A 20,851-nucleotide genomic window follows, 5' to 3' on the forward strand; every position below is an offset into this window, starting at 1 on the left:
ACTGTCAGAGTCATCTGGCAGAATGCCTCATCACCAGAGCTTTCAAACAAGCACCAAGACCTAGCTTGGCTGGTGGTGAGAAGGGCCCTCCCTGTCAGATCCTTCATGCACACCCGAAGGCTCAGCATCAATGCACGCTGCCCTCGGAGTGGTTGTGGGGGAAATGAAACAGCCACACACCTCCTTGTGGAATGTGCCTTTGCAAAACAGGTCTGGAGTGAGATGCAGTGGTATCTGTCAAGGTTCATCCTGAGCAGCTCTGTAACACAGGACTCCGTGCTCTATGGACTGTTTCCGGGGACCCACACCGAGACAGATATCAACTGCTGCTGGAAGGTCATCAACTCGGTGAAAGACGCTCTTTGGTCTGCCCGAAACTTGCTGATCTTCCAGTGCAAAGAACTGTCCTCGACCGAGTGTTGCAGACTGGCACATTCCAAGGTCCAGGACTACGTGCTGAGGGACGCACTCAAGCTTGGGGCAGCTGCCGCCAAGGCGCAATGGGGAAAGACCACAGTGTAAGGTCTTACCACCAAATGTACACCGAGGGGTTGGTAACAGTGTAAAACCCCTCGGTCCGGAGTTCTTTTTTTCCATTACCAGAATGTATGTATGAAAGAAACAAAGTAATGTAAATATTGAAAAAAGAACTGTAACTTATAGTAGGATACGTGTGCAACGTTATCCCAATGGAATCGACGACAAATGAATGTAACTGAGACGGAAATGTACAGTCAAGGTATTTTGAAATGTTCTGTAAAGATTAAGATAAATTTTATGAATAAAGTATATGAATAAAGTATAATCTGTTCTTATCAGTTTAATATCTGATACGTCCCTTATCTGGGGACCATATATTAAATTGATTTTTGGAGCAGGGAGATGGAATAGGGGCTTGCTCCGTCCACTCCACGCATCAACCTGGTATTGCAGTATCTCCAGGAATGGTGCACACCACCCCTTCTTGGGGAATTTACAAGTCAAAAAACAGTTCAAACACATACAAATACACACTTTATCTCACTCAATCACTAAACTACTTTGGGGAGACAATTCCCAACTCCATCAAACTGCTCTACATAAACATCTATACCACAGTCTATCGCTTCTCCGCCTTTTGGCTAACATCAAGTGTCGCGCACTTGATCGGGGGAAGCTAAGGATTCGATCTTGATGTCGATCGTGGATTGGAGACACTGAAGACTGAAGAGACGTTTAAGCTCAGCTGCTATTGGTGGATCTTCATGCTGGCCTAAACCTTGCTTTGGGCCTAACGCCGGTACAGTCAAGAGCCAACGTCGGAGCTATGACCACTGCTGCATCCCGACCACCAGGCTGGGGAGTGCGAAACACTGTCCGAGTCACAGTCAGGAAGTCGGAAGGGAAGTCGCCTGTGGATCGAATCTTTTTCGTGAAGCGGGTACTGATCGACTGCTGCGGGTTTCAACCAACAGATATCTTCGCCTTGCAAGATTTCCCCAACAAAGGTTACTTCGATGTCACCTTCAAGGAATGTAGCTGATTGCATCAAGTTCTTGGATGCGTTTAAAGAAAAAGGCAACCAGAGCCCCCTGTCTATCCTGACTGCGGAGCCTCTGTTCACGCTACCATCGCAGAGAAACCGGGTTGTTACGCTGCACATGTACAACGCCTACGTCCCCATGTCTGATGTGCTTACGTTCCTCGCCAGGTACGTTGACCTGAAAAGCGACAGCTTACAACTAAAGGACACCTTTGGCATCTGGACAGGCGAGCACCAGGTCAAGGTAACCCTGAGAACGAACGCCAATGGAACCATCTTGCACCCACCCTCCAGTTTCGCCATTGGAGGAAACCGAGGCTACCTCTACTACGGGGGGCAGCCACGAGTATGTCACACCTGTGGCAAAGCAGGGCACATGGCCGCCAACTGCAAAGTCACCTTCTGCAAAAACTGCAAGCAGGAGGGGCACATGACAAAGGACTGTAAGGAAGACAAGTACTGCAACCTGTGTGGGGAGGCCGGCCATCTTTACAGGGCCTGCCCAAAACGTGGGGCAACCTATGCGCAAATCATCAGCGGCGGAGCCAAAAAGGCAACCACACAGGAGGTTCAGGCACCCTCCATCGACAAAGACACCACACCACAGAATGCCGAAACTCTACAGCAAGGCCCTCAACAGAATGTGGAGGCCCCAGCACAGCCTGACAAAACAACCCAACTCCCATCTGGCGAGGAACACGAGACAACCGAGGATGGAACAAAGAGTGAAGAGCGCTGGGAAACGGCAGGCACAAGAAAAGCAAAGAGGAAAATGAAAAATGAATCAAAGAAACTCCCGACGGGGAATGGTAAAAAGCGGCAACTCAACAGCCCAGACAACTCCTGCGATGAAGGCGAGCAATCAAAGAATAGGCCTCAATCAAAGAGGCAAAGCACCAATGTGGGAGGGGATGCACAGAACCCCCAGACCACAGACAGGAACGAAAACAAAACTCAACCAGAGCACCAACCTCTGGACGATGGGAATCGGCCTACAACCCCAACACCCGCTGACTGCCACGCCGGGCACAACGGCTACACCCCCACCCCCTCCACATTGCACATCCATCAGGCTCAAGGCCACACTGAGGACAATGGCAGCTTCCTAAACCCTGATACGGTGAAGCATTTTGAGAACACCACCGGCATGACGGGGAACTTTGAACAGCTGGAACAACCAACTGAAATGGACTCTGAAATCTGAGACTGGTAAATCTACTCTTTTTAAAATGGGTTTTAAAATCGCATCAATTAATGTGCGAAGTATTAAAGATACTTCGCGGTGTGTAGCCACACTCGGCTACCTAGAAAATGTAAGAGCCGACCTACTGTTCCTGCAGGAGTGTGGGATTCCACACCTCAGCAACTACAGGCGCTGGTCGAGCTGGTGGTCCCACGGGCCATCCATCTGGTCAGGAGGAAACGACTGTCGTTCCTCCGGCCTGGGTATTCTGCTACGGGGAGGCAATTTCACCATCTCCGACGTTAAGGAGGTGGTGGGTGGACGCCTCCTAGTAGCAGACGTCAAATACAAAAACACCCCTATCAGACTTATTAACGTGTATGCCCCAGCCGTAAAAACTGAGCGACTGGCTGTACTTCAGCAACTACCACTGCTGTTGGCCACCTCCATGCCGGTCATCCTGGGCGGTGACTTCAACTGCATCATCGATGCGGATGGACGATCCGGCAGAGCCGGCAGCAAACTAGACGCTACGTCCAGACTCCTGATGGAAACGGTAAAAGACGCCAAGCTGCTCGACGTCTTCAGCAACCCTGCAGACGGAGCGCAGCGTAGATACACATGGTCACGGCCAGATGGGTCCGTCCGTTCCAGAATAGATTTCTTTTTTGTGTCCCGTGCTTTCACGGTCAGGCCCACCGACGTCAAGCCGGTGTTCTTCTCTGACCACTGCCTCCTACTGGCTGACTGCCACCTGCAGGAAAACCAGGGGGTGGGCAGGGGGACATGGAAGCTAAATGTAAAACTGTTGACCCCAGAGAACCTCCAGGAACTCAAAAGGGATTACAAAGGTTGGAGAACCGTGAAACCCCTTTTTGAGTCTCCACATCTCTGGTGGGAAGCAATCAAGGGGAACATCAAAAGGTTCTTCATCCTCAAGGGCATACAGAAGGTGAGAGAGAGACGAGGGGTCACAACCAGGCTCCAGAAAAGCATGCAAAACTTACTCCAGCTGCAGTCGATGGGGGTTGATGTCAAGGAGGATCTCCAAGAGGTGAAGAGCCAGCAGGCCTCGCTCTACACCTCGGAGGCCTCCAAGGTCATCTTCCGGTCCAGAGTCCGCTCTGTGGAGCAGGATGAAAAGTGCTCACGCTTCTTCTTCCCAAAGGTGCACAGAGAGACCTCTGTGATCAGCAGCCTGAAGGAAGAAGATGGCTCTGTCAAGACATCGCAGTCTGACATACTGAGGATCAGTCAATCCTTCTATGCCAGACTGTATGATCTGAAGCCAACAGACAGCACTGTTACCCAGACCTTCCTGTCGTCTATCACGGAGGTCTTGGACGACAACGAGGGGGAAAACCTGGACAAACCACTAACTCTGGACGAGCTAACAAAGGCCGTCAAGTCCTTTGAGACGGGTAAGACTCCCGGAAGCGACGGCTTACCGGCTGAGTTGTACTTGGCTCTGTGGGACTGGATGGGCCCAGACCTACTGGAAGTGTACGAGAGTATGCTTCTGGATGGCAGCATGTCAGAATCCATGCGGAAAGGCATCATCACCCTCATCTACAAGCAGAAGGGGGAAAGGGAAGAAATTCGAAATTGGCGACCCATTTCACTGTTAAATGTGGATTACAAAATCCTAGCCAAAGTCATCGCCAATCGGGTCAAGTCTGCTCTGGAGTCGGTGATCCACCCTGACCAAACCTGTGCTGTACCCGGCAGGAAGATCTCTGACAGCCTCGCGCTGCTCAGGGATACGATCGCCTACGTGCAGGACAGGAGGGTGGACACCTGCCTCATCAGCCTTGACCAGGAGAAGGCTTTTGACAGAATATCGCACACCTACATGATGGATGTGCTCTCCAAAATGGGGTTTGGGGAGGGAATTCGCAATTGGATCAAACTGCTCTACACAAACATCTATAGCGCAGTCTCAATCAATGGGTGGGAATCAGAAAAGTTCCAGATCAAATCTGGAGTCAGGCAGGGCTGCCCTCTCTCCTCGGCCCTTTTTGTATGCTGCATAGAACCTTTTGCCGAGTCCATCAGGAAGGATCCGGACATGAGAGGGGTGACGATCCCTGGCAGCGGAGGCACGCAAGTCAAGGCCTCCCTGTACATGGACGACGTCGCCGTCTTCTGCTCGGATCCCGCGTCTGTACGCAGGCTCTTGGACACCTGCGACCAGTTTGAACTGGCCTCAGGAGCCAAGGTAAACCGCGGCAAGAGCGAGGCCATGTTCTTTGGGAACTGGGCCGACCGATCCTTTGTCCCCTTCACGATCAGGTCAGATTACCTGAAAGTGCTGGGGATATGGTTCGGAGCGGCTGGGGCATGCACCAAAAACTGGGAGGAACGAATCACCAAAGCAAAACAGAAACTGGGCTGGTGGGAGCAACGCTCCCTCTCCATTGCGGGCAAAACCCTGGTCATCAGGTGTGAGGTACTCTCGGTGTTACTGTACGTGGCGCAGGTCTGGCCCATCACTCGGACCTACGCCGCAGCAGTCACCCGGGCCATCTTCAAATTCATCTGGAGATCCAAGATGGACCGGGTCCGAAGAGACACAATGTACAAGCCTCTAGATAAAGGATGGAGGAACGTACCCAACGCCGCCCTCATCCTGATGGCCACCTTTGTGTGCAACTGCATCAAGCTGTGCGTAGACCCCGGGTATGCAAACACCAAGTGTTACTTCATACTCAGGTTCTACCTGTCCCCGGTGTTACGAAGGATGGGCCTGGCCTCATTGCCGCGGAACGCTCCAAGTAGTTGGACCGTACCGTACCACCTATCCTTCGTGGAAAATTTTTGAAGGAAAACACCTTTGACCACAAGGCAATGAAGCAGTGGTCAGCACGTAATGTCCTCGAGACCCTCAGAGAAAAGGAGACTGTGGAGGACGTTGGACGGTTCCCTGAGCAGACTGTCAGAGCCATCTGGCAGAATGCCTCATCACCAGAACTTTCAAACAAGCACCAAGACCTCGCTTGGCTGGTGGTGAGAAGGGCCCTCCCTGTCAGATCCTTCATGCACACCCGAAGGCTCAGCATCAATGCACGCTGCCCTCGGAGTGGTTGTGGGGGAAATGAAACAGTCACACACCTCCTTGTGGAATGTGCCTTTGCAAAGAAGGTCTGGAGTGAGATGCAGTGGTATCTGTCAAGGTTCATCCCGAGCAGCTCAGTAACACAGGACTCTGTGCTCTATGGACTGTTTCCAGGGACCCACACCGAGACAGATATCAACTGCTGCTGGAAGGTCATCAACTCGGTGAAAGATGCTCTTTGGTCTGCCCGAAACTTGCTGATCTTCCAGTGCAAAGAACTGTCCTCGACCGAGTGTTGCAGACTGGCACATTCCAAGGTCCAGGACTACGTGCTGAGGGACGCACTCAAGCTTGGGGCAGCTGCCGCCAAGGCGCAATGGGGAAAGACCACAGTGTAAGGTCTTACCACCAAATGTACACCGAGGGGTTGGTAACAGTGTAAAACCCCTCGGTCCGGAGTTCCTTTTTTCCATTACCAGAATGTATGTATGAAAGAAACAAAGTAATGTAAATATTGAAAAAAGAACTGTAACTTATAGTAGGATACGTGTGCAACGTTATCCCAATGGAATCGACGACAAATGAATGTAACTGAGACGGAAATGTACAGTCAAGGTATTTTGAAATGTTCTGTAAAGATTAAGATAAATTTTATGAATAAAGTATATTTTTTGAAAAAAAAAAAAAAAAAATCTGTTCTTATCAGTTTAATATCTGATACGTCCCTTATCTGGGGACCATATATTAAATTGATTTTTGGAGCAGGGAGATGGAATAGGGGCTTGCTCCGTCCACTCCACGCATCAACCTGGTATTGCAGTATCTCCAGGAATGGTGCACACCACCCCTTCTTGGGGAATTTACAAGTCAAAAAACAGTTCAAACACATACAAATACACACTTTATCTCACTCAATCACTAAACTACTTTGGCGAGACAATTCCCAACTCCATCAAACTGCTCTACATAAACATCTATACCACAGTCTATCGCTTATCGGCCTTTTGGCTAACATCAAGTGTAGTGCACTTGATCGGGGGAAGCTAAGGATTTCGATCTTGATGTCGATCGTGCATTGGAGAGACTGAAGACTGAAGAAACGTTTGAGCTCGGCTGCTATTGGTGGATCTTCATGCTGGCCTAAACCTTGGTTTGGGCCTAACGCCGGTACAGTCAATAGCTAACGTCGGAGCTATGACCACTGCTGCTTCCCGACCACCAGGCTGGGGAGTGCGAGACACTGTCCGAGTCACAGTGAGGAAGTCGGAAGGAAAGTCGCCTGTGGATCGAATCTTCTTCGTGAAGCGGGTACTGATCGACTGCTGTGGTTTTCAACCAACAGATATCTTCGCCTTGCAAGATTTCCCCAACAAAGGTTACTTCGATGTCACCTTCAGGAATGTAGCTGATTGCATCAAGTTCCTGGATGTGTTTAAAGAAAAAGGCGACCAGAGCCCCCTGTCTATCCTGACTGCGGAGCCTCTGTTCACGCTACCATCGCAGAGAAACCGGGTTGTTACGCTGCACATGTACAACCCCCACGTCCCCATGACTGATGTGCTTACGTTCCTCGCCAGGTACGTCGACTTGAAAAGTGACAGCATGCAACTAAAGGATACCTTCGGCATCTGGACATGCGAGCACCAGGTCAAGGTAACCCTGAGAACGAACGCCAATGGAACCATCTTGCACCCACCCTCCAGTTTCGCCATTGGAGGACACCGAGGCTACCTCTACTACGGGGGGGCAGCCACGAGTATGTCACACCTGTGGCAAAGCGGGGCACATGGCCGCCAACTGCAAAGTCACCTTCTGCAAAAACTGCAAGCAGGAGGGGCACATGACAAAGGACTGTAAGGAAGACAAGAACTGCAACCTGTGTGGGGAGGCCGGCCATCTTTACAGGGCCTGCCCAAAACGTGGGGCAACCTATGCGCAAATCATCAGCGGCGGAGCCAAAAAGGCAACCACACAGGAGGTACAGGCACCCTCCATCGACAAAGACACCACACCACAGAATACCGAAACTGTACAGCAAGGCCCTCAACAGAATGTGGAGGCCCCAGCACAGCCTGACAAAACAACCCAACTCCCATCTGGCGAGGAACACGAGACAACCGAGGATGGAACAAAGAGTGAAGAGCGCTGGGAAACGGCAGGCACAAGAAAAGCAAAGAGGAAAATAAAAAATGAATCAAAGAAACCCCCGACGGGGAATGGTAAAAAGCGGCAACTCAACAGCGCCGACAACTCCTGCGATGAAGGCGAGCAATCAAAGAATAGGCCTCAATCAAAGAGGCAAAGCACCAATGTGGGAGGGGATGCACAGAACCCCCAGACCACAGACAGGAACGAAAACAAAACTCAACCAGAGCACCAACCTCTGGACGATGGGAATCGGCCTACAACCCCAACACCCGCTGACTGCCACGCCGGGCACAACGGCTACACCCCCACCCCCTCCACATTGCACATCCATCAGGTCCAAGGCCACACTGAGGGCAATGGCAGCTTCCTAAACCCTGATACGGTGAAGCATTTTGAGAACACCACCGGCATGACGGGGAACTTTGAACAGCTGGAACAACCAACTGAAATGGACTCTGAAATCTGAGACTGGTAAATCTACTCTTTTTAAAATGGGTTTTAAAATCGCATCAATTAATGTGCGAAGTATTAAAGATACTTCGCGGTGTGTAGCCACACTCGGCTACCTAGAAAATGTAAGAGCCGACCTACTGTTCCTGCAGGAGTGTGGGATTCCACACCTCAGCAACTACAGGCGCTGGTCGAGCTGGTGGTCCCACGGGCCATCCATCTGGTCAGGAGGAAACGACTGTCGTTCCTCCGGCCTGGGTATTCTGCTACGGGGAGGCAATTTCACCATCTCCGACGTTAAGGAGGTGGTGGGGGGACGCCTCCTAGTAGCAGACGTCAAATACAAAAACACCCCTATCAGACTTATTAACGTGTATGCCCCAGCCGTAAAAACTGAGCGACTGGCTGTCCTTCAGCAACTACCACTGCTGTTGGCCACCTCCATGCCGGTCATCCTGGGCGGTGACTTCAACTGCATCATCGATGCGGATGGACGATCCGGCAGAGCCGGCAGCAAACTAGACGCTGCGTCCAGACTCCTGATGGAAACGGTAAAAGACGCCAAGCTGCTCGACGTCTTCAGCAACCCTGCAGACGGAGCGCAGCGTAGATACACATGGTCACGGCCAGATGGGTCCGTCCGTTCCAGAATAGATTTCTTTTTCGTGTCCCGTGCTTTCACGGTCAGGCCCACCGACGTCAAGCCGGTGTTCTTCTCTGACCACTGCCTCCTACTGGCTGACTGCCACCTGCAGGAAAACCAGGGGGTGGGCAGGGGGACATGGAAGCTAAATGTAAAACTGTTGACCCCAGAGAACCTCCAGGAACTCAAAAGGGATTACAAAGGTTGGAGAACCGTGAAACCCCTTTTTGAGTCTCCACATCTCTGGTGGGAAGCAATCAAGGGGAACATCAAAAGGTTCTTCATCCTCAAGGGCATACAGAAGGTGAGAGAGAGACGAGGGGTCACAACCAGGCTCCAGAAAAGCATGCAAAACTTACTCCAGCTGCAGTCGATGGGGGTTGACGTCAAGGAGGATCTCCAAGAGGTGAAGAGCCAGCAGGCCTCTCTCTACACCTCGGAGGCCTCCAAGGTTATCTTCCGGTCCAGAGTCCGCTCTGTGGAGCAGGATGAAAAGTGCTCACGCTTCTTCTTCCAAAAGGTACACAGGGACACCTCTGTGATCAGCAGCCTGAAGGAAGAAGATGGCTCTGTAAAGACATCGCAGTCTGACATACTGAGGATCAGTCAATCCTTCTATGCCAGACTGTATGATCTGAAGCCAACAGACAGCACTGTTACCCAGACCTTCCTGTCGTCTATCACGGAGGTCTTAGACGACAACGAGGGGGAAAACCTGGACAAACCACTAACTCTGGACGAGCTGACAAAGGCCGTCAAGTCCTTTGAGACGGGTAAGACTCCCGGAAGCGACGGCTTACCGGCTGAGTTGTACTTGGCTCTGTGGGACTGGATGGGCCCAGACCTACTGGAAGTGTACGAGAGTATGCTTCTGGATGGCAGCATGTCAGAATCCATGCGGAAAGGCATCATCACCCTCATCTACAAGCAGAAGGGGGAAAGGGAAGAAATTCGAAATTGGCGACCCATTTCACTGTTAAATGTGGATTACAAAATCCTAGCCAAAGTCATCGCCAATCGGGTCAAGTCTGCTCTGGAGTCGGTAATCCACCCTGACCAAACCTGTGCTGTACCCGGCAGGAAGATCTCTGACAGCCTCGCGCTGCTCAGGGATACGATCGCCTACGTGCAGGACAGGAGGGTGGACACCTGCCTCATCAGCCTTGACCAGGAGAAGGCTTTTGACAGAATATCGCACACCTACATGATGGATGTGCTCTCCAAAATGGGGTTTGGGGAGGGAATTCGCAATTGGATCAAACTGCTCTACACAAACATCTATAGCGCAGTCTCAATCAATGGGTGGGAATCAGAAAAGTTCCAGATCAAATCTGGAGTCAGGCAGGGCTGCCCTCTCTCCTCGGCCCTTTTTGTATGCTGCATAGAACCTTTTGCCGAGTCCATCAGGAAGGATCCGGACATGAGAGGGGTGACGATCCCTGGCAGCGGAGGCACGCAAGTCAAGGCCTCCCTGTACATGGACGACGTCGCCGTCTTCTGCTCGGATCCCGCGTCTGTACGCAGGCTCTTGGACACCTGCGACCAGTTTGAACTGGCCTCAGGAGCCAAGGTAAACCGCGGCAAGAGCGAGGCCATGTTCTTTGGGAACTGGGCCGACCGATCCTTTGTCCCCTTCACGATCAGGTCAGATTACCTGAAAGTGCTGGGGATATGGTTCGGAGCGGCTGGGGCATGCACCAAAAACTGGGAGGAACGAATCACCAAAGCAAAACAGAAACTGGGCTGGTGGGAGCAACGCTCCCTCTCCATTGCGGGCAAAACCCTGGTCATCAGGTGTGAGGTACTCTCGGTGTTACTGTACGTGGCGCAGGTCTGGCCCATCACTCGGACCTACGCCGCAGCAGTCACCCGGGCCATCTTCAAATTCATCTGGAGATCCAAGATGGACCGGGTCCGAAGAGACACAATGTACAAGCCTCTAGATAAAGGAGGGAGGAACGTACCCAACGCCGCCCTCATCCTGATGGCCACCTTTGTGTGCAACTGCATCAAGCTGTGCGTAGACCCCGGGTATGCAAACACCAAGTGTTACTTCATACTCAGGTTCTACCTGTCCCCGGTGTTACGAAGGATGGGCCTGGCCTCATTGCCGCGGAACGCTCCAAGTAGTTGGACCGTACCGTACCACCTATCCTTCGTGGAAAAATTTTTGAAGGAAAACACCTTTGACCACAAGGCAATGAAGCAGTGGTCAGCACGTAATGTCCTCGAGACCCTCAGAGAAAAGGAGACTGTGGAGGACGTTGGACGGTTCCCTGAGCAGACTGTCAGAGCCATCTGGCAGAATGCCTCATCACCAGAACTTTCAAACAAGCACCAAGACCTCGCTTGGCTGGTGGTGAGAAGGGCCCTCCCTGTCAGATCCTTCATGCACACCCGAAGGCTCAGCATCAATGCACGCTGCCCTCGGAGTGGTTGTGGGGGAAATGAAACAGTCACACACCTCCTTGTGGAATGTGCCTTTGCAAAGAAGGTCTGGAGTGAGATGCAGTGGTATCTGTCAAGGTTCATCCCGAGCAGCTCTGTGACACAGGACTCTGTGCTCTATGGACTGTTTCCAGGGACCCACACCGAGACAGATATCAACTGCTGCTGGAAGGTCATCAACTCGGTGAAAGACGCTCTTTGGTCTGCCCGAAACTTGCTGATCTTCCAGTGCAAAGAACTGTCCTCGACCGAGTGTTGCAGACTGGCACATTCCAAGGTCCAGGACTACGTGCTGAGGGACGCACTCAAGCTTGGGGCAGCGGCCGCCAAGGCGCAATGGGGAAAGACCACAGTGTAAGGTCTTACCACCAAATGTACACCGAGGGGTTGGTAACAGTGTAAAACCCCTCGGTCCGGAGTTCTTTTTTTCCATTACCAGAATGTATGTATGAAAGAAACAAAGTAATGTAAATATTGAAAAAAGAACTGTAACTTATAGTAGGATACGTGTGCAACGTTATCCCAATGGAATTGACGACAAATGAATGTAACTGAGACGGAAATGTACAGTCAAGGTATTTTGAAATGTTCTGTAAAGATTAAGATAAATTTTATGAATAAAGTATATTTTTTTGAAAAAAAAAAAAAAAAAAAAAATCTGTTCTTATCAGTTTAATATCTGATACGTCCCTTATCTGGGGACCATATATTAAATTGATTTTTGGAGCAGGGAGATGGAATAGGGGCTTGCTCCGTCCACTCCACGCATCAACCTGGTATTGCAGTATCTCCAGGAATGGTGCACACCACCCCTTCTTGGGGAATTTACAAGTCAAAAAACAGTTCAAACACATACAAATACACACTTTATCTCACTCAATCACTAAACTACTTTGGGGAGACAATTCCCAACTCCATCAAACTGCTCTACATAAACATCTATACCACAGTCTATCGCTTCTCGGCCTTTTGGCTAAGATCAAGTGTAGCGCACTTGATCGGGGGAAGCTAAGGATTTCGATCTTGATGTCGATCGTGCATTGGAGAGACTGAAGACTGAAGAGACGTTTAAGCTCAGCTGCTATTGGTGGATCTTCATGCTGGCCTAAACCTTGCTTTGGGCCTAACGCCGGTACAGTCAAGAGCCAACGTCGGAGCTATGACCACTGCTGCATCCCGACCACCAGGCTGGGGCGTGCGAAACACTGTCCGAGTCACAGTCAGGAAGTCGGAAGGGAAGTCGCCTGTGGATCGAATTTTCTTCGTGAAGCGGGTACTGATCGACTGCTGCGGGTTTCAACCAACAGATATCTTCGCCTTGCAAGATTTCCCCAACAACGGTTACTTCGATGTCACCTTCAGGAATGTTGCTGATTGCATCAAGTTCTTGGATGTGTTTAAAGAAAAAGGCAACCAGAGCCCCCTGTCTATCCTGACTGCGGAGCCTCTGTTCACGCTACCATCGCAGAGAAACCGGGTTATTACGCTGCACATGTACAACGCCTACGTCCCCATGTCTGATGTGCTTACGTTCCTCGCCAGGTACGTTGACCTGAAAAGCGACAGCTTACAACTAAAGGACACCTTTGGCATCTGGACAGGCGAGCACCAGGTCAAGGTAACCCTGAGAACGAACGCCAATGGAACCATCTTGCACCCACCCTCCAGTTTCGCCATTGGAGGAAACCGAGGCTACCTCTACTACGGGGGGCAGCCACGAGTATGTCACACCTGTGGCAAAGCGGGGCACATGGCCGCCAACTGCAAAGTCACCTTCTGCAAAAACTGCAAGCAGGAGGGGCACATGACAAAGGACTGTAAGGAAGACAAGAACTGCAACCTGTGTGGGGAGGCCGGCCATCTTTACAGGGCCTGCCCAAAACGTGGGGCAACGTACGCACAAATCATCAGCAGCGGAGCCAAAAAGACAACCACACAGGAGGAAGTACAGGCACCCTCCATCGACAAAGACACCACACCACAGAATGCCGTAACTGTACAGCAAGGCCCTCAACAGAATGTGGAGGCCCCAGCACAGCCTGACAAAACAACCCCACTCCCATCTGGCGAGGAACACGAGACACCCGAGGATGGAACACAGAGTGAAGAGCGCTGGGAAACGGCAGGCACAAGAAAAGCAAAGAGGAAAATGAAAAGTGAATCAAAGAAACCCCCGACGGGGAATGGTAAAAAGCGGCAACTCAACAGCGCCGACAACTCCTGCGATGAAGGCGAGCAATCAAAGAATAGGCCTCAATCAAAGAGGCAAAGCACCAATGTGGGAGGGGATGCACAGAATCCCCAGACCACAGACAGGAACGAAAACAAAACTCAACCAGAGCACCAACCTCTGGACGATGGGAATCGGCCTGCAACCCCAACACCCGCTGACTGCCACGCCGAGCACAACGGCTACACCCCCACCCCCTCCACATAGCACATCCATCAGGCTCAAGGCCACACTGAGGACAATGGCAGCTTCCTAAACCCTGATACGGTGAAGCATTTTGAGAACACCACCGGCATGACGGGGAACTTTGAACAGCTGGAACAACCAACTGAAATGGACTCTGAAATCTGAGAATGGTAAATCTACTCTTTTTAAAATGGGTTTTAAAATTGCATCAATTAATGTGCGAAGTATTAAAGATACTTCGCGGTGTGTAGCCACACTCGGCTACTTAGAAAATGTAAGAGCCGACCTACTGTTTCTGCAGGAGTGTGGGATTCCACACCTCAGCAACTACAGGCGCTGGTCGAGCTGGTGGTCCCACGGGCCATCCATCTGGTCAGGAGGAAACGACTGTCGTTCCTCCGGCCTGGGTATTCTGCTACGGGGAGGCAATTTCACCATCTCCGACGTTAAGGAGGTGGTGGGGGGACGCCTCCTAGTAGCAGACGTCAAATACAAAAACACCCCTATCAGACTTATTAACGTGTATGCCCCAGCCGTTAAAACTGAGCGATTGGCTGTCCTTCAGCAACTACCACTGCTGTTGGCCACCTCCATGCCGGTCATCCTGGGCGGTGACTTCAACTGCATCATCGATGCGGATGGACGATCCGGCAGAGCCGGCAGCAAACTAGACGCTACGTCCAGACTCCTGATGGAAACGGTAAAAGACGCCAAGCTGCTCGATGTCTTCAGCAACCCTGCAGACGGAGCGCAGCGTAGATACACATGGTCACGGCCAGATGGGTCCGTCCGTTCCAGAATAGATTTCTTTTTTGTGTCCCGTGCTTTCACGGTCAGGCCCACCGACGTCAAGCCGGTGTTCTTCTCTGACCACTGCCTTCTACTGGCTGACTGCCACCTGCAGGAAAACCAGGGGGTGGGCAGGGGGACATGGAAGCTAAATGTAAAACTGTTGACCCCAGAGAACCTCCAGGAACTCAAAAGGGATTACAAAGGTTGGAGAACCGTGAAACCCCTCTTTGAGTCTCCACATCTCTGGTGGGAAGCAATCAAGGGGAACATCAAAAGGTTCTTCATCCTCAAGGGCATACAGAAGGTGAGAGAGAGACGAGGGGTCACAACCAGGCTCCAGAAAAGCATGCAAAACTTACTCCAGCTGCAGTCGATGGGGGTTGATGTCAAGGAGGATCTCCAAGAGGTGAAGAGCCAGCAGGCCTCTCTCTACACCTCGGAGGCCTCCAAGGTCATCTTCCGGTCCAGAGTCCGCTCTGTGGAGCAGGATGAAAAGTGCTCACGCTTCTTCTTCCAAAAGGTGCACAGAGAGACCTCTGTGATCAGCAGCCTGAAGGAAGAAGATGGCTCTGTAAAGACATCGCAGTCTGACATACTGAGGATCAGTCAATCCTTCTATGCCAGACTGTATGATCTGAAGCCAACAGACAGCACTGTTACCCAGACCTTCCTGTCGTCTATCACGGAGGTCTTGGACGACAACGAGGGGGAAAACCTGGATAAACCACTAACTCTGGACGAACTGACAAAGGCCGTCAAGTCCTTTGAGACGAGTAAAACTCCCGGAAGCGACGGCTTACCGGCTGAGTTGTACTTGGCTCTGTGGGACTGGATGGGCCCAGACCTGCTGGAAGTGTACGAGAGTATGCTTCTGGATGGCAGCATGTCAGAATCCATGCGGAAAGGCATCATCACCCTCATCTACAAGCAGAAGGGGGAAAGGGAAGAAATTCGAAATTGGCGACCCATTTCACTGTTAAATGTGGATTACAAAATCTTAGCCAAAGTCATCGCCAATCGGGTCAAGTCTGCTCTGGAGTCGGTGATCCACCCCGACCAAACCTGTGCTGTACCCGGCAGGAAGATCTCTGACAGCCTCGCGCTGCTCAGGGATACGATCGCCTACGTGCAGGACAGGAGGGTGGACACCTGCCTCATCAGCCTTGACCAGGAGAAGGCTTTTGACAGAATATCGCACACCTACATGATGGATGTGCTCTCCAAAATGGGGTTTGGGGAGGGAATTCGCAATTGGATCAAACTGCTCTACACAAACATCTATAGCGCAGTCGCAATCAATGGGTGGGAATCAGAAAAATTCCAGATCAAATCTGGAGTCAGGCAGGGCTGCCCTCTCTCCTCGGCCCTGTTTGTCTGCTGCATAGAACCTTTTGCCGAGTCCATCAGGAAGGATCCGGACATGAGAGGGGTGACGATCCCTGGCAGCGGAGGCACGCAAGTCAAGGCCTCCCTGTACATGGACGACGTCGCCGTCTTCTGCTCGGATCCCGCGTCTGTACGCAGGCTCTTGGACACCTGCGACCAGTTTGAACTGGCCTCAGGAGCCAAGGTAAACCGCGGCAAGAGCGAGGCCATGTTCTTTGGGAACTGGGCCGACCGATCCTTTGTCCCCTTCACGATCAGGTCAGATTACCTGAAAGTGCTGGGGATATGGTTCGGAGCGGCTGGGGCATGCACCAAAAACTGGGAGGAACGAATCACCAAAGCAAAACAGAAACTGGGCTGGTGGGAGCAACGCTCCCTCTCCATTGCGGGCAAAACCCTGGTCATCAGGTGTGAGGTACTCTCGGTGTTACTGTACGTGGCGCAGGTCTGGCCCATCACTCGGACCTACGCTGCAGCAGTCACCCGGGCCATCTTCAAATTCATTTGGAGATCCAAGATGGACCGGGTCCGAAGAGACATAATGTACAAGCCTCTAGATAAAGGAGGGAGGAACGTACCCAACGCCGCCCTCATCCTGATGGCCACCTTTGTGTGCAACTGCATCAAGCTGTGCGTAGACCCCGGGTATGCAAACACCAAGTGTTACTTCATACTCAGGTTCTACCTGTCCCCGGTGTTACGAAGGATGGGCCTGGCCTCATTGCCGCGGAACGCTCCAAGTAGTTGGACCGTACCGTACCACCTATCCTTCGTGGAAAAATTTTTGAAGGAAAACACCTTTGACCACAAGGCAATGAAGCAGTGGTCAGCACGTAATGTCCTCGAGACCCTCAGAGAAAAAGAGACTGTGGAGGACGTTGGATGGTTCCCTGAGCAGACTGTCAGAGCCATCTGGCAGAATGCCGCATCACCAGAACTTTCAAACAAGCACCAAGACCTCGCTTGGCTGGTGGTGAGAAGGGCCCTCCCTGTCAGATCCTTCATGCACACCCGAAGGCTCAGCATCAATGCACGCTGCCCTCGGAGTGGTTGTGGGGGAAATGAAACAGTCACACACCTCCTTGTGGAATGTGCCTTTGCAAAGAAGGTCTGGAGTGAGATGCAGTGGTATCTGTCAAGGTTCATCCCGAGCAGCTCTGTGACACAGGACTCTGTGCTCTATGGACTGTTTCCAGGGACCCACACCGAGACAGATATCAACTGCTGCTGGAAGGTCATCAACTCGGTGAAAGACGCTCTTTGGTCTGCCCGAAACTTGCTGATCTTCCAGTGCAAAGAACTGTCCTCGACCGAGTGTTGCAGACTGGCACATTCCAAGGTCCAGGACTACGTGCTGAGGGACGCACTCAAGCTTGGGGCAGCGGCCGCCAAGGCGCAATGGGGAAAGACCACTGTGTAAGGTCTTACCACCAAATGTACACCGAGGGGTTGGTAACAGTGTAAAACCCCTCGGTCCGGAGTTCTTTTTTTCCATTACCAGAATGTATGTATGAAAGAAACAAAGTAATGTAAATATTGAAAAAAGAACTGTAACTTATAGTAGGATACGTGTGCAACGTTATCCCAATGGAATCGACGACAAATGAATGTAACTGAGACGGAAATGTACAGTCAAGGTATTTTGAAATGTTCTGTAAAGATTAAGATAAATTTTATGAATAAAGTATATTTTTTGAAAAAAAAAAAAAATCTGTTCTTATCAGTTTAATATCTGATACGTCCCTTATCTGGGGACCATATATTAAATTGATTTTTGGAGCAGGGAGATGGAATAGGGGCTTGCTCCGTCCACTCCACGCATCAACCTGGTATTGCAGTATCTCCAGGAATGGTGCACACCACCCCTTCTTGGGGAATTTACAAGTCAAAAAACAGTTCAAACACATACAAATACACACTTTATCTCACTCAATCACTAAACTACTTTGGCGAGACAATTCCCAACTCCATCAAACTGCTCTACATAAACATCTATACCACAGTCTATCGCTTCTCCGCCTTTTGGCTAAGATCAAGTGTCGCGCACTTGATCGGGGGAAGCTAAGGATTCGATCTTGATGTCGATCGTGGATTGGAGAGACTGAAGACTGAAGAGACGTTTAAGCTCAGCTGCTATTGGTGGATCTTCATGCTGGCCTAAACCTTGCTTTGGGCCTAACGCCGGTACAGTCAAGAGCCAACGTCGGAGCTATGACCACTGCTGCATCCCGACCACCAGGCTGGGGAGTGCGAAACACTGTCCGAGTCACAGTCAGGAAGTCGGAAGGGAAGTCGCCTGTGGATCGAATTTTCTTCGTGAAGCGGGTGCTAATCGACTGCTGCGGGTTTCAAGCAACAGATATCTTCTGCTTGCAAGATTTCCCCAACAACGGTTACTTCGATGTCACCTTCAGGAATGTTGCTGATTGCATCAAGAAAAAGGCAACCAGAGCCCCCTGTCTATCCTGACTGCGGAGCCTCTGTTCACGCTACCATCGCAGAGAAACCGGGTTATTACGCTGCACATGTACAACGCCTACGTCCCCATGTCTGATGTGCTTACGTTCCTCGCCAGGTACGTTGGCCTGAAAAGCGACAGCTTACAACTAAAGGACACCTTTGGCATCTGGACAGGCGAGCACCAGGTCAAGGTAACCCTGAGAACGAACGCCAATGGAACCATCTTGCACCCACCCTCCAGTTTCGCCATTGGAGGAAACCGAGGCTACCTCTACTACGGGGGGCAGCCACGAGTATGTCACACCTGTGGCAAAGCGGGGCACATGGCCGCCAACTGCAAAGTCACCTTCTGCAAAAACTGCAAGCAGGAGGGGCACACGACAAAGGACTGTAAGGAAGACAAGTACTGCAACCTGTGTGGGGAGGCCGGCCATCTTTACAGGGCCTGCCCAAAACGTGGGGCAACGTATGCACAAATCATCAGCGGCGGAGCCAAAAAGACAACCACACAGGAGGTACAGGCACCCTCCATCGACAAAGACACCACACCACAGAATGCCAAAACTCTACAGCAAGGCCCTCAACAGAATGTGGAGGCCCCAGCACAGCCTGACAAAACGACCCCACTCCCATCTGGCGAGGAACACGAGACAACCGAGGATGGAACAAAGAGTGAAGAGCGCTGGGAAACGGCAGGCACAAGAAAAGCAAAGAGGAAAATGAAAAATGAATCAAAGAAACCCCCGACGGGGAATGGTAAAAAGCGGCAACTCAACAGCGCCGACAACTCCTGCGATGAAGGCGAGCAATCAAAGAATAGGCCTCAATCAAAGAGGCAAAGCACCAATGTGGGAGGGGATGCACAGAACCCCCAGACCACAGACAGGAACGAAAACAAAACTCAACCAGAGCACCAACCTCTGGACGATGGGAATCGGCCTACAACCCCAACACCCGCTGACTGCCACGCCGGGCACAACGGCTACACCCCCACCCCCTCCACATTGCACATCCATCAGGTCCAAGGCCACACTGAGGACAATGGCAGCTTCCTAAACCCTGATACGGTGAAGCATTTTGAGAACACCACCGGCATGACGGGGAACTTTGAACAGCTGGAACAACCAACTGAAATGGACTCTGAAACCTGAGACTGGTAAATCTACTCTTTTTAAAATGGGTTTTAAAATCGCATCAATCAATGTGCGAAGTATTAAAGATACTTCGCGGTGTGTAGCCACACTCGGCTACTTAGAAAATGTAAGAGCCGACCTACTGTTCCTGCAGGAGTGTGGGATTCCACACCTCAGCAACTACAGGCGCTGGTCGAGCTGGTGGTCCCACGGGCCATCCATCTGGTCAGGAGGAAACGACTGTCGTTCCTCCGGCCTGGGTATTCTGCTACGGGGAGGCAAGTTCACCATCTCCGACGTTAAGGAGGTGGTGGGGGGACGCCTCCTAGTAGCAGACGTCAAATACAAAAACACCCCTATCAGACTTATTAACGTGTATGCCCCAGCCGTAAAAACTGAGCGACTGGCTGTCCTTCAGCAACTACCACTGCTGTTGGCCACCTCCATGCCGGTCATCCTGGGCGGTGACTTCAACTGCATCATCGATGCGGATGGACGATCCGGCAGAGCCGGCAGCAAACTAGACGCTACGTCCAGACTCCTGATGGAAACGGTAAAAGACGCCAAGCTGCTCGACATCTTCAGCAACCCTGCAGACGGAGCGCAGCGTAGATACACATGGTCACGGCCAGATGGGTCCGTCCGTTCCAGAATAGATTTCTTTTTTGTGTCCCGTGCTTTCACGGTCAGGCCCACCGACGTCAAGCCGGTGTTCTTCTCTGACCACTGCCTCCTACTGGCTGACTGCCACCTGCAGGAAAACCAGGGGGTGGGCAGGGGGACATGGAAGCTAAATGTAAAACTGTTGACCCCAGAGAACCTCCAGGAACTCAAAAGGGATTACAAAGGTTGGAGAACCGTGAAACCCCTTTTTGAGTCTCCACATCTCTGGTGGGAAGCAATCAAGGGGAACATCAAAAGGTTCTTCATCCTCAAGGGCATACAGAAGGTGAGAGAGAGACGAGGGGTCACAACCAGGCTCCAGAAAAGCATGCAAAACTTACTCCAGCTGCAGTCGATGGGGGTTGATGTCAAGGAGGATCTCCAAGAGGTGAAGAGCCAGCAGGCCTCTCTCTACACCTCGGAGGACTCCAAGGTCATCTTCCGGTCCAGAGTCCGCTCTGTGGAGCAGGATGAAAAGTGCTCACGCTTCTTCTTCCAAAAGGTACACAGGGACACCTCTGTGATCAGCAGCCTGAAGGAAGAAGATGGCTC

General features: G+C 51.5%; 2 non-coding genes and 2 pseudogenes across 2 annotated transcripts; all 4 read left to right on the top strand.

Moving 5' to 3' along the window:
- The first annotated feature begins 768 nt into the window (after nt 1–768).
- On the top strand, nt 769–958 carry LOC119979174. Its single transcript, XR_005463671.1, has one exon. It is a non-coding gene; the product is annotated as a U2 spliceosomal RNA (small nuclear RNA).
- Nucleotides 959–6,424: 5,466 nt separating this feature from the next.
- On the top strand, nt 6,425–6,605 carry LOC119979190 (annotated as a pseudogene).
- A 5,468-nt stretch (nt 6,606–12,073) lies between these two features.
- Nucleotides 12,074–12,259, top strand: LOC119979182. Its single transcript, XR_005463675.1, has one exon. It is a non-coding gene; the product is annotated as a U2 spliceosomal RNA (small nuclear RNA).
- Nucleotides 12,260–17,729: 5,470 nt separating this feature from the next.
- Nucleotides 17,730–17,906, top strand: LOC119979185 (annotated as a pseudogene).
- The last annotated feature ends 2,945 nt before the right edge of the window (nt 17,907–20,851 follow it).

Source organism: Scyliorhinus canicula, chromosome 15 (genome assembly GCF_902713615.1).
Source record: "Scyliorhinus canicula chromosome 15, sScyCan1.1, whole genome shotgun sequence".
NCBI lineage: Eukaryota > Metazoa > Chordata > Chondrichthyes > Carcharhiniformes > Scyliorhinidae > Scyliorhinus > Scyliorhinus canicula.